Genomic DNA, 13,090 nt, shown 5'->3' with positions numbered 1-13,090 from the left:
TTATTCCAATCTCTTCACTGGGGTAAAGAAAAAGAACACAAAATGTTGTTTTTGTGTTCTAGGTGTTCCTTTTTTTATTTTCAAATTTTCTTGATAAATCTTCCGCATTTTCGTTTTTTTCTGTTCCAATTAAAATAGTTGCCTGAGTTCAGTTTGTGGATATAATAACTAGGATTTCTTTCAGAGCTCCATTCCTAATTAAAAGCAGCATTTACAGAGAAAGGGTTTTACATACTTATGTATTACCTTATTCAATCCAAGCAAATTGCTTCCTTATGTAAACTTCTGAATAGTTTCATTTCTTCAAACATTGAAAGCCATTCTAATGTAGATTTTGCATTAATTTGGGGAAAGAAAATGGAGCACAGTCTAAGCCAGTTACTATTTCTAAAATTAATTCTTGATTTTATGAATTGATATAAACACACATGTATTTATAAGTATGTGTCTGTGTCATGGACACATGGTGGGAAACAACACACATTGGGGCCTGTGGGGAAGGCAGTGAGGGGGACAGTATGAGGAAAAATAGCTAATGGATGCTGAGCTTAATGCCTGGGCAATAGGTTAATCTGTGCAGCAAACCACCATGGCACACGTTTACCTATGTAACAAACCTGCATATCCTGTTCATGTACCCTGGAACTTAAATAAAAGTTGAAGAAATAAATAAGAATAAATATATGTGCACATATCTTACTATCTCCATAAGCCAAGTGAATTCTGAATATTTTGATTATTGAGAAATTTATGCAAACAATTTTCCCTTTAAGTATTTTTTCTTTCTGGGAAATGAGGGTTAGAATTGGGGAGAAAATAGCATATAGTGGAAAATACCATATAGTATAGTGGTAACAGCATACACTTGAGTAATATGTGTCACATTATTTATAAACACTAATTTAATCCTAACAAAACAGTTATTAATTAGTTTTCCCCATTTTACCAATAAGAGAGTTGAAGTACAGTGAGACTAAATTATTTGCCTAGGGTCACTAGCTTTTATGGGAAGAAATGGGGTTCAAATCAAGGCAGCCAGGGTCTAAAATTACCTTCTCTTTTACCGCAGCACTAGGACAGTCTAAAGGAGAGAAGTTGTCTTTACAGACTGCTATGGTTTGGATGTTTGTCCCCTCCAAATGTCATGTTGACATTTGATCCCCAGTATGGCAATGCTAGGAGGTGGGACCTAGTGGGAGGAGTTTAGATTATGAGGGTGGATCCTTCATGAGTAGATTAATGCCCTCCTTCAGAGGTGAGTGAATTCTTGCTCTATTAGTTCCTGTGAGAGCTGGTTGGCTTTTTTTTTTTTTTTTTTTTTAAAGAAACAAATATCTCTTGCCATGTGATCTCTGCACAACACATCCCCTTCCTCCTTCTGAGGCCCTCATCAGACATAGGTGCTGAATCTCGAATTGTCCAGCCACCAGAATCATGAGCCAAATGAACCCCTTTTCTTTATAAATGACCCAGTCCCAAATATTCTGTTTGGTATATCTGTGGTGGCGGGCACCTGGAATCCCAGCTACTCAGGAGGCTGAGGCAGGAGAATCACTTGAACCCAAGAGGTGGAGGCTGCAGTGAGCTGAGATTGTGCCACTGTTCTCCAGCCTGAGTGACAGAGCGAGACTCTGTCTCAAAAATAAATAAATAAACAAACAAACAAACAAATAAATAAATAAAATATTCTGTTATACCAGCATTAAATGAACTAAGACAGAGACAGACGTATCAGGGCTCAGAATCTCACTTTGTCTCTTTCTGGCTATTTAATGTGGGACCAGCCCCTTGGCCTCTCTGAACTCAAGGTTTTGTACATCTGATAAAATGGGGCAATCATGCTTGGAACAATAGGTCTAGGAGGAAGGTCAAATTTAAGTTAACCTCTGTGAAATAATCTTTCTTCCCTTTCTCACCCAATTTGCCTCTGGAGATTTAATTAAACTCAATTCATTATTAGCTCTTTCTCCTCCTTCTTTATGCAGTCTCAAGCTTGCTGATGACTCCTGATGACCATAGATATAAAGAACATTTTAACAGTCAGACTCGTTTCTGCATATCACATGGGACTTAGTCCACTCATATGTCTTATTAGAGTGAACATGCCTGAAGCTTTCACACATAGAATTGCTCGTGACATTGATTCAAAAAATAAGCATAGCCTTTAATGGCTACAATCATATCTGTATTATTTCCTTAACAAAAATACACTGGCACCAAGATTTTTTGATTTTGGTTTTGTTTTTGGAGATTCTGCAGCTAAGCTGTATCTAACTGGGAGTTGACAGTATTGGATACCAGCCCAGACTGCTGTTCAGAGATGATCCAATGGTGCCCTCTAATTCTGGAGGCAGGAAGAGAGTCATTCCACAATTGTTCCTGCAGATAGGACACTTGGCATTCATCTTCTGTCTTCCTTTTGCATATTATTTGGTGATAATGTGCAGACAAGACTTTTAGAAAACTATGTTCCCCTCATTGATCTCTAAAACTTTCCCCAACCCTTAACAAGCTCAAAGGAAAATCTAGAAACCAGCATCAATCTAGTAACCAATTGTACAAATTTAGTGAATATATTTTCTGCCCAATGTCACAGAAATAGAAAGCTTCAAAACCAACAGGTATTTCAAAAGTAATAAGTTACTAGAGATGAAAACAGTTTGGCATGACTCTAAAAACAAAAATCAGACAAGTGAAATGTGTAGTTAAATAAATCAATTTTAGGAAAGCAAAGATAGAAATGTAAACCTAATGATTTCAGTGGCTCACTCTCCTGGATGAAAAAGCCTCAAGGTAGAAAGTTTCTGAAAGACCATGAAAATTAGATTAGATTTCTTCAAAGATATGTTCCCCGCAAAGCCCACTCTTCTCTTTCTGCCCACGGCTAGCTAAGACCTTCCCTGGTGCTATGATTTGAGTGTGTCCCTCAGAAATCAGGTGTTGGAAATTTAATTCCTGATGTGGCAGTGTTGGAAAGTGGAGCCTTAAGAAGTGATTATGTCATCAAGAGGGATTAATGCTGCTCTCAAGGAAATGGGTTAATTTTTGCAGGAGTGAGTGAGTTCTCACTCTTGCAGGAGTAGATGTGTTATAGGGAGAACAAGTTGTTATGAAGTGAGACCTCCTCTCATGTTGCATGCACTCACTTCTCTGTCATGTTATGACATAGCACAAGGCTTTCACCAGAAGTCCACTAGATGCTAGTGCCATGCTCTTGGACTTCCCAGCCTCTAGAACTGTTAAGAAATGATTTTAAAAAATAATTACTCCAGTCACAGGTATTCACTTATAGCAACAGAAAATGGACTAAGATACCTACATAAAGTAAGTTATTTATATATATATATATATATATCTGAATATAATAACTGCATTATTGAGATTAATTACTCATTACATCTTATTAGCTTGGATTCAACATTCTTCCAAATACTTGGAAACAAATAAAACTCTTACACAGTTGCCTCTCAAATTTTAAAAATGTGTCTTATTTTTGAAAATAGACACTCATTTATTACACATTAGTACCCCTTGATACCTATATACAATGAATTTGTTATTTCAAACATCAATTGACAATGAACATTTCAAGCAATCTGATAGAATCTGATAGAGGCCCTGCATTCAAGCCAGTGGTTCAGTTTCACTATTTGTGTTTGTGTAAAAATATCCGAGTGATCATTTAAGTTCTTTATTGCATTTCATTTTTAAAATTGGTAAGAATGATAGGTCTTATAAATTTTTTATAATTGAGGGAAGGGCAACAATCATTAATTTATACCAAAAGTGTAGAATCTGTAGCTTGTCTAGCCCTTCTATTTGTGATAGGAAAGAACAAAGAAAAATAAAAGCTCATTTGTGGAATACCAAAAATGTATCATCATGGAGTGTGTCTAAAGGGTGAGGTGTAATTAACCATGATCAAATCTCCTTTTGTTCTCAGGGTAAACAGCTTTAGTTTATAACTTATGAATCTATTGTCAGACAGTCACACACTGAGTTCTGAACTCATTTTTAGAGAGGCCTCATGGGTGTTTGTGGCTGACAGTGGCTGTCAGACAACCTCTAGTCCACAAAGTTCTTCCTTATTTCTGAGCCTCCCTTCTCTTCAGCTGCTTACAACCCCTTATGCATCTGTGTATCCTGAGCCAGACTTGGAAGAGGGTCAGTCACGCGCTAGTAGAGGTTTTTGAGACCCTTTGCTTAAAAATCAATTTCAACATCTTATTGTTGCTTATGTGCACTTGGTTTTTAGCATTTGCTACTTGATCTGATACCTTATTCTTGAATTCTGGTACAGTTTCCTGCTCAATAGTCCCCTGAATTCTGTCAAGCAGAGGTTGCCAAACTTTTTCTGTCAAGGGCCAGGTAGCAACAACTTAACTCCACAGTTGTAGCATGAAGGTAGCCATAGACAAGATGGAAATGAATGGATGTGACTGTGCTCCAATAAAACTTCGTTTACAGAAGAGGCAGCACGTGGTGGTTGAGACTGGCCCACAGGCTGGAGTTTGTGAAACCCTGTTAATAGCAATACCTTCTGGCTCTCTAAAATCTCATTGATTGATTTTAGGAACCACAACCTGTCAAGGTTCACCCTTTCTTAGGCATTACATAATTTACCCTCTCCTACTTGTTTCTACTGGTTGTATAATTGCAATGTTCTGTGCCAGGCATACAGCAAATGAGAAAAATGTGCCTGGGAATGGGCAAGGTGAAATCCTTTAACACATTTATAACATCAACAACAACAGCAGCAACAACTGTTTACTGTGCACTCACTATGTGTCCTATCATTTTCTAAGTGGGTTCCATCCCTTGTGTCATTTAACCTGCCCAACATTCTTCAGAAATAGATATTATTGGAATCCTAATTTATATTAGGTTGGTGCTAAAGTAATTGTGTGTGTGTGTGTGTGTTTTTTTCCACTTAAAAGTAATGGCAAAAATCACGATTACTTTAGCACCATTCTAATAGATGAGATGTCTGAGACTTTCTAAAAGTTACTGTTAGGAAAGTCACCCGAGGTGGGATTGGATTCCATGCCTGGTTATCTCAGGGGCCATGGCAGGATTGTAGTGCAGTTTTTCATGACTCCTCCTTTTTTCAAAAAAATCTTTATGTTCTAATGGTTCCATTTAGAGTAATATCTTCAGTTCTAAATAAGATGCTTCAAATGCAGTTTTTCATTTGATTCTCGTAGCAACCCTCTCGTGGACAGCATGAGAAAATTAATGACCTTTCACTTCAGATGTGGACATAGAAATTCTGAAATGTTCAGTATATTGCTTAAGGCCAAAGACAGTAAATACCAGAGCCAGAACAGAAAACTAGGTTTTTTTATTTCTAATCAATGCTTTTCCCAACCACACCCTACTGGATTGTCAGTCATCCGTAACTTTTGTTCTCAGTTTTAGTTTAAATCTTGTGCCTAACCAAGACACAGGAGAGGAAGAACACCATTTTAAACGTAGGATGTGTCATTGCATTTTTGCTCCCTTGCATCAAACGTGCACTGATGCACTCTCACATGTGTCTATACATAGTGACTATGAGCTAGCTCTTGAGTTCACACTGACGAACAAAAACTGTAAGCTGCATGCAGTAAGCCCTGAGAAAGAAGACCTGAAGAAAGTAGATTTTGAGTCACAGCCAAATTTCTGTTTTAAAGCCAAATGACCAGCCATTAGCCAAGCTTTGTTTCTGCAAATGAAAGGCTAGTGAACTCATCATCAAGTACACTGAAATACAAAGCACAATTGTGACTTTAATTTTAAGTAAATTATGAGGCTTCAACATACAATAATACTGTCATCTGATTACATGCCCTTTTGAATGTAAAATTGGGATTTGTCTGAAAGAAAGAAGAGAGCACAAGACCATGCACATTACGCACTACTTAGTAGATAAATTGGTTATCAGTTCTAATAACTAGTACTAGACTTTACCATTAAATATAAAAATGGAGACATATTCCTTTATTATTAATATAATAATTGTTCTTTGGTATCTTCAAATTCATTAGGCTTGATAGAACTCTTACATAGTCAAGGACATCTTGCCGTTTGCATTTTTAATTTTCTTAGCACATGAAAGTCCAGCAGAAAATAGGACTTAATCCCTGATGAGCTTCTCTGTATTCTATGGGGAGGAGGTCTAAGTTTTTCCTTGTATGATAATATTTACTCATTATACCCATTTTCATCAATATTATTTTTTGTAAAGTGAAGTGAGATCTTCCAATAAAATTTATGCTAGTTTAATCTACATGCTTTTAAGCTACTCTTTATTTCCCTATAAAATTCAGATGTCTGAATCACAAAGCAGAGATTGCCCCAAAGAAGCTGTATTCAGTACATTCTAGTCTAAAGAGACATGTAATTAATACAATTTGCACACACCATTTTAAAAGTGATCAGACCTATTCTTTCTGATGAGTGCTAGAGAAAACATATTTGACCAGATCACAGATCAATTATAGTGCTTATATAATTTCTTTTTAATAATTTTATTAAAAATAATGCACATGATTTGTTTATTATTGAAAATGCAATCTCCAGTATCTCCCAACTCACCAGGGTGGATTCACTTGGTGATGAATTTATATGCTATTTAAGTACAATTGATATTATCAAATGATGTCAGATTTAATTAGTAAAAAGCAGATTTTATAAACATTGACCTTGGTTCAGGGGTAATTAAAAAAAAAAAAAAACCCTGAAGATAAGGAGATAACAATTGATGGATGGAGCATTATTCTATTTGAGAAAACGAAAAACGTAAAGCATTTAGAAATTGAATTCATGACCTGCAAAACAAGATCAAATTAAAAGCTGTCAGACTGGTTAAAAAATCCCCGAATGTGTGAAGGCAGGAGAACATTCTAGTTCTGAAATGTAAATGAGAATAGTTAGAAATGTCTGAAGTGAAAACTGGTTTTATTGTAGGAAAACGGAAAAAAATATTTAAAGGAGAGACACGGTAAGTGTATATATACTAGGTTCTGCATTAAGGGTAACATTGGAAGAGTGATAAAGTGCTAGCAATGGCACAAACTAGCTTGATTATACATTCACAGGGAAAATGATTTTCTCTCTGTGTTATGCAAAAAGAATGGAAGTTCCAACCTAAAGAGTTGTAAGGTGTTTTAACTTGTGATTACGTAAAGTGCAATATAATCTACTACATGCACTAAGCACTGTACTGCATGTGATAGCCACTCAATAATTATTTACTAAAGGAATACAGCATTATTTAAACAAATTTGAAAATTGTCAGGAATAATAAAAGATAACGTATTTTCAATGAATGTGTGAGAACAAACTAGAGGATATATTTTGAGGTTCAAGAGAAAAATGGAGAAACAGTACAGATAATACTGTGGATTTTTATACTTACAAGAAATCCTACTACAATTTCCCTGAGCTATAATTTACCTCTGTGAACTCTGATGATTATAAAGAAGTAGGATTATTTAAAATATCATAAAGAAATCCTAAGGATATAAACCACAACTAAGAGGGCAAGTGATCTTAATTTACCAATCCTCAAGAGATATGAACATAAAATAAATAGATTCTATACAGTAGTGAATTTTAAAAGATGGGTAAAATTGAATTGGGTATTGAGCTAATATTAGTCAGATAGTAATGACAACAATGCATTATGTTTAAAAAACATAGTCATATTTTTAAACATCTCCCATTCATAATTCAGCAAAGATAGGGGTAGATATGAAACCATGTGATGAATGTAGTGACTGAGCCTTAGCAAATTTCCTTAGTCACTCATTTTACTAATATTTATTGAACATTTATTGTTTGCCAGGGTCTCTGCCAGAAGCTGGAGAAAGATATATATAAGTGAACCTCTGCTTTCAAGGAGCTTACAGTGCAGTGTGAAACAGACGTTTATAAAATAATCAGACAGATGTCTATATAATTACAATCTGAGAAGTGTAAAAATAAAAAGAATGCACCTCTTTAATTTTTTTTCTCTGAATGGAAAACTAATCCAAGTTACAGAGCCAGAAAAGGCCTCCCTGAGAAAGTAACAGTAGCGCTGATACCTGAAGGATGAGTCATACCTAATAAGATAAAGGACTGAGGAGGATGGGATGGAAGGAAACAGCCTTCCAGGCCGAGAAAAATAATCATGTGCAAAAGCCCTGTGGTGGGAGTGAAGGTGGCACAACTTCTCTGCTTAGAAAGTTCCTGTTCATTTATCAAGATCTACAGCAAATGATACCTCTTTTATCAGTTTCCCCAAGCTTCCTAGGAAATAGCTTTGTTCTATGTGTTCCCTCCAAGCATTAAGGTCATAGTATTATAGCCTGCATCAACTTCTGGTGTAATTATTATTTTGGGTATTACTTTTCTCCAACTGACCATAAATTCAACTTGAGGTGAGAAGCTCTCTCCCAGTTGCACTTCCCAGTTGCTCACTCAGCAGTGCATAGCACAACGTGTAGCAAAGATAGGCTCTAAATGAATATCTGGAAAATCAGTGAATATATAAATGAATACAGGAATCTTAGGTTTACCTTCTTTTATAATGCCAAATTAGTATCTATCAAAAGGAACTTCTTTATTTTTCTAACAAAATTTCAAGAAAGACCATTTACTGAGAATGCTTTTTGAGCAAATTAAAATCACAGGTTTTAGAGGGTAAGTACATAATAGGGTAATTTGTTCAAGGAAATAACCAAAGCAAATGGGATTTTGGCAATGATTACCATGTATCACCTGAAAGGCAAGGCCAAAATCTCTTAAAATCTTGAGAAATATATTTAAATATAATTTTCAAAATGTAAGGACTGGGTGATTGTCCAGTTCTTCGGGAATGAGAGCAATTTATAAATGTTACAGTAGGGCCTGAAAAACATGTTAATTTATGTTCCTTTTAAATAATTTATTGTGGGGATGTGATACATCTTTCCCTCTCTCTAGACACTGCTGACTTTTGCCTCCTTGATAACAAGGCAATTTACACCCAAAGTGGTAGAGAAAAATGCCCCAGAAGACTGAAATCTTTGGTTTGTCCACTGAGGCTATATTGGATATTGATTTTGGAATGTGTGGAACAGTATTCTTTTTCCTAACTATTGCTGCCTCTTTCGTTTTTTTTTAGTAAACAAGTCAGTATTTTACCACTTAAATATCCCCTCCAAACTAGTTATTTTACTAGTTTTTACAGAATAGAATAGAAATAATAGAGCTCCAAGCTCCCAAAAGTATTCTGGGGATACGATTAGTATAAACTACTTGAGTGACTTACTAGGAATTGAAGCTCTGACATATTTGAATAAGATCTAATGATTTTCAGATAGCATTGGCAAACCCATAATCTATCTGGCATGACACTCAACCAATCTTTAGTGGAGGAAGAAAATGAGTTGGAGGCTAGAAGGCAAAAGAATATGTGTGTGCTCATGCATGTGTAGCGTATACAGTATGTGTGTGTGCATGTGTATACGTAGTCTGAGAAAATGTATTCGGTACTATGAGACATTTTGTATTAAGCACTATAAAAAGATCTCTTATTTTCTCATTATAAATTACTGAAAAATAAAATCTAACAAAAATATTTTTGGCTGGTAGGGATTGTGACTGAAATAATGTTGAAATTACTGGTCTTGTCTTTGACTGGCAGTCACCAATCAACAAACTAACAATAGATCAGATAAAGATCATAAACCATCCCCAAGCACCACGATGCCCTTTTCTGGACCGAGTTTTACTTTTCTTTTCCAGTTAACTATGGCAAATGAGGCAGAAATAAAATTTAGGTAAGAATTACGTTTTCAGTATCTTTATTAGTCCATCTGCAATTTAAAAAATGTTTAAGATTCATATAGGTGAAATGAAAGCACAGATTAAAAAATAAACAAATAAATGAAAACAAAAAGCATACTCATATACACTAAAAGCAAACCCACAGTGGAGTAACCTGGAAAGTCTCATTGTCCACAATGACTTCTGCAGCAGCAAAAAGCACTACTATTTGAAGGAAAAGAGTTCAAAGTGGCTTAGGCAAAATGGACTTCACAGGTTGAAATAATTGGGAAAGGCAGAGGTGTTAGCTAGGAATCTAATACTGCCAGAACTGCCTCTTTCTCTGTGCTTCACCTCTCCTTCCCTTCCGGATGTCAAATTCTATCTCATCTTTGGACAATATAAGAGCCAGCTGGGTATTGTGACTGCCTGCCATCATGAAAGATATGTGATAGAGTGAACACATAGATAAATACCCTACAACTTACAAGAGATTGATTGAATATCCCTTTGTTTATAACCTGGATGTAGGTAAATTTATTACATAAATGTGATGATACTAAACATATTGTTCTATTATCTGTACTTAATCTTTAACTATCATCCATACTAGTACATAAATGTCAAGCTTATCTCTTTCTTAATGACTCCATATTATGAATTTATAATACGTGTTCAATTCTGCCACTCACTGGCTATAAGACCTTGAGTTGGCACTTAACATCTCTACCGCTTAGCTAGCTTCGTTGTCTGAAAAATGGGGATAATTATAGTACCTATATTATTAGGGTGTGGAGAAAATTAAGTGACATAAGATATGCAAAGTGCTTACTATTGTGCTGACACAAGATAAAAACTCAATAAAGGTGATATATAATTAGTATTATTATTTGTAGTAGTATTAGTTTTATCAATTCCATATGAACATATAGTTTAATTTTTCATCAATATAAACAACACTGCACAAGATCTTTGTGCTTGAATATTTTCCCTCTTCCTTTAGGATTAATTTCTCTATGTTGAATTAATAGATCAAAACAGCTGCATATTTAAAATGTTGAAACATATTCCTAGATGGCACTTCTGAAAGGTCGTATTAGTTCATAAGTCCATGTCTAGAGACATTTCTCCACACCCTTAACAACATTAAATATTTAGATGATTACAATGGAGTCTGGTCTAAATTCTACCTTTGGTTTCAAAATGAATATTCTTTATGGCTTGTTTTCCTATAATGTTACAAATATTTAAAACAGTAATAAAAATAAGGTGAAATAGTGTTTGGAGATCATAAAAAGAAGAGTTTTGCAACTGTGAATCCTACTGCTGTTGAGTAAGAGGGTGCCTGGGGAAGGGTTAAATAATACATCTGGGGTGAGCAGCCTTAGTTGCTAAGTAGAAAATTCAGGAAAAAAGCCAAGTATGTTTAATTTCCCATAATACATCACTTCAACCATCTGTGAGAACGATAATGTTCTACTTAAAGGAGAAACAATGACTGAAAAAGGGGGTTTAGGGGAATAACTTGATACATATTTCTTATTCTTCAATTAGCTCTTTGTTAATGGGTTGCTAAGACACGTAAAAATAACTAAGCTCTGAAATATTAATGTTAAACAAAACAAAGATCCATAATTTAAAATGAAATAATATTCTCAATTATGACTATGTTATAACTTTATTTGTTATGTACATGATGTTATAATCCCACCTTCATTTTCTTCATGGATGGATGGATAGTTAAGAAAAATCCTATCATCAACTGATTTGCTTAACAAAATATTATTATAACTTAAACGATAGACTTAAAAGAATAGCTTCCCCCAAAAAAGCAAAACTAAGTTGAATGATTTCTAAAATATTTGTTACAGAGGCTATCGCTCTTTTCTCTTTTTGTTTCCCCACAGATGAATATTCTTTTCGGATTTTTTTTATCCTCAGTGTATCTCTATATAACGAATCTCTAGTGTAGTCTCTTATCTATATGGCAAATATTTAGATTCCATCATCAACTTTATAAAAGTAGGACAATTTCCTAAAAAACTGCCTCCATGGCAGAAAGAGTTGACTGTACAAAGAACAATACCATAAATTACAGGATCAAATATCTCAGCGAACACACGCTCCAATCATACATTAAAATTCATCTCTATAGTGGTGCTACAAACAACATTCTTGGAAAAACCGCAAGACACTTCAAATTATGTGAAGCATTTGGTTTGCAAAGAGAAGTTTTTAAAAAAATCCCTTGTAAAATTTCCTAGAAACACAATTTATGTCCTAACATGCTTAAAGGCTAGGGTTGTCCCAGGCAACAGCAGCTTTTGTTCAGCATTTCTGGCTTTGGATGGATTCATGGACCGTTTGCAATCAGTGTTGAAATGCAGGCTCTAGTGAAAACTGTGAGAAGCTGAGAAATGTTACATGCATAATTCATAGTTCCCTCATCACTGGATATATGTGTGTGTGAGGATTCAGGGTTACACTTCTATCCTAGTTCATTGAAAGTATGGGTTTGGATATAGTCAATGTTCTTTCACTCATGTTTTTTTTTAAAAAATCCATACCTTTCATTAAAAGGAAGATACTCCAGAAAGCCTCCTCATTTTAACACTCTCAACTTCCTACCATGACCTACACAGACCTAAATTATTTGGTTCCTATGTACTGCTCCAACCTCATTGTATATTCCTGTCTCTCTCCTCTACCTTTCAGCTATACTGGCCTCCTGACAATTTCTAGAACACTCCAAGCTATTTTCTGACTCAGGACTTTTTGGACCATACTGTTCTTTCCAACTGTGGTAGGCAGACTGAGATGCCTGATGGCTTCAGTTCTTTGGTGTCTTTTTACAGGTGACCTCCTTAAGGGACTTGCCATGTGGTCCTCTCCACAGGACAGCTCACAACACGGCAGCTGGCTTGTCTCCAAGCAAATGCGAAAGAACAATCAGTCTTTTTGTTGCCTAATCACAGAAACGACATTCCGTCACTTTGCTCTATTCTGTTCATTAGAAGAAGCAAATCACTGAGTCCTGTCTACATCCTAAGAGATGGGACTCATAAAGGGGCATGAATATCAGGAAGTGGGGATCATCAGGGGCCTCAGTAGAGCCTTCAGACACTGCAGTCCAGGCCAACAGCATAAATGCAGCCTTCTAAGGGGCTGTGAGCCAAAGGCACCCAGCAAAGTATCTGGATTTGTGACCCGCAGAAACTGTCATAAATGTGTGTTGTTTTAAGCCAGTGAGTTTTAAAGCAATTTGTTATGCAGCAATGGATAACTAATACACACGTAAAACTATTTGTCTCTTGGT

This window comes from Macaca fascicularis, chromosome 6 (assembly GCF_037993035.2).
Source record: "Macaca fascicularis isolate 582-1 chromosome 6, T2T-MFA8v1.1".
Taxonomy (NCBI): Eukaryota; Metazoa; Chordata; class Mammalia; order Primates; family Cercopithecidae; genus Macaca; species Macaca fascicularis.
This window is presented reverse-complemented; position numbering follows the sequence as displayed.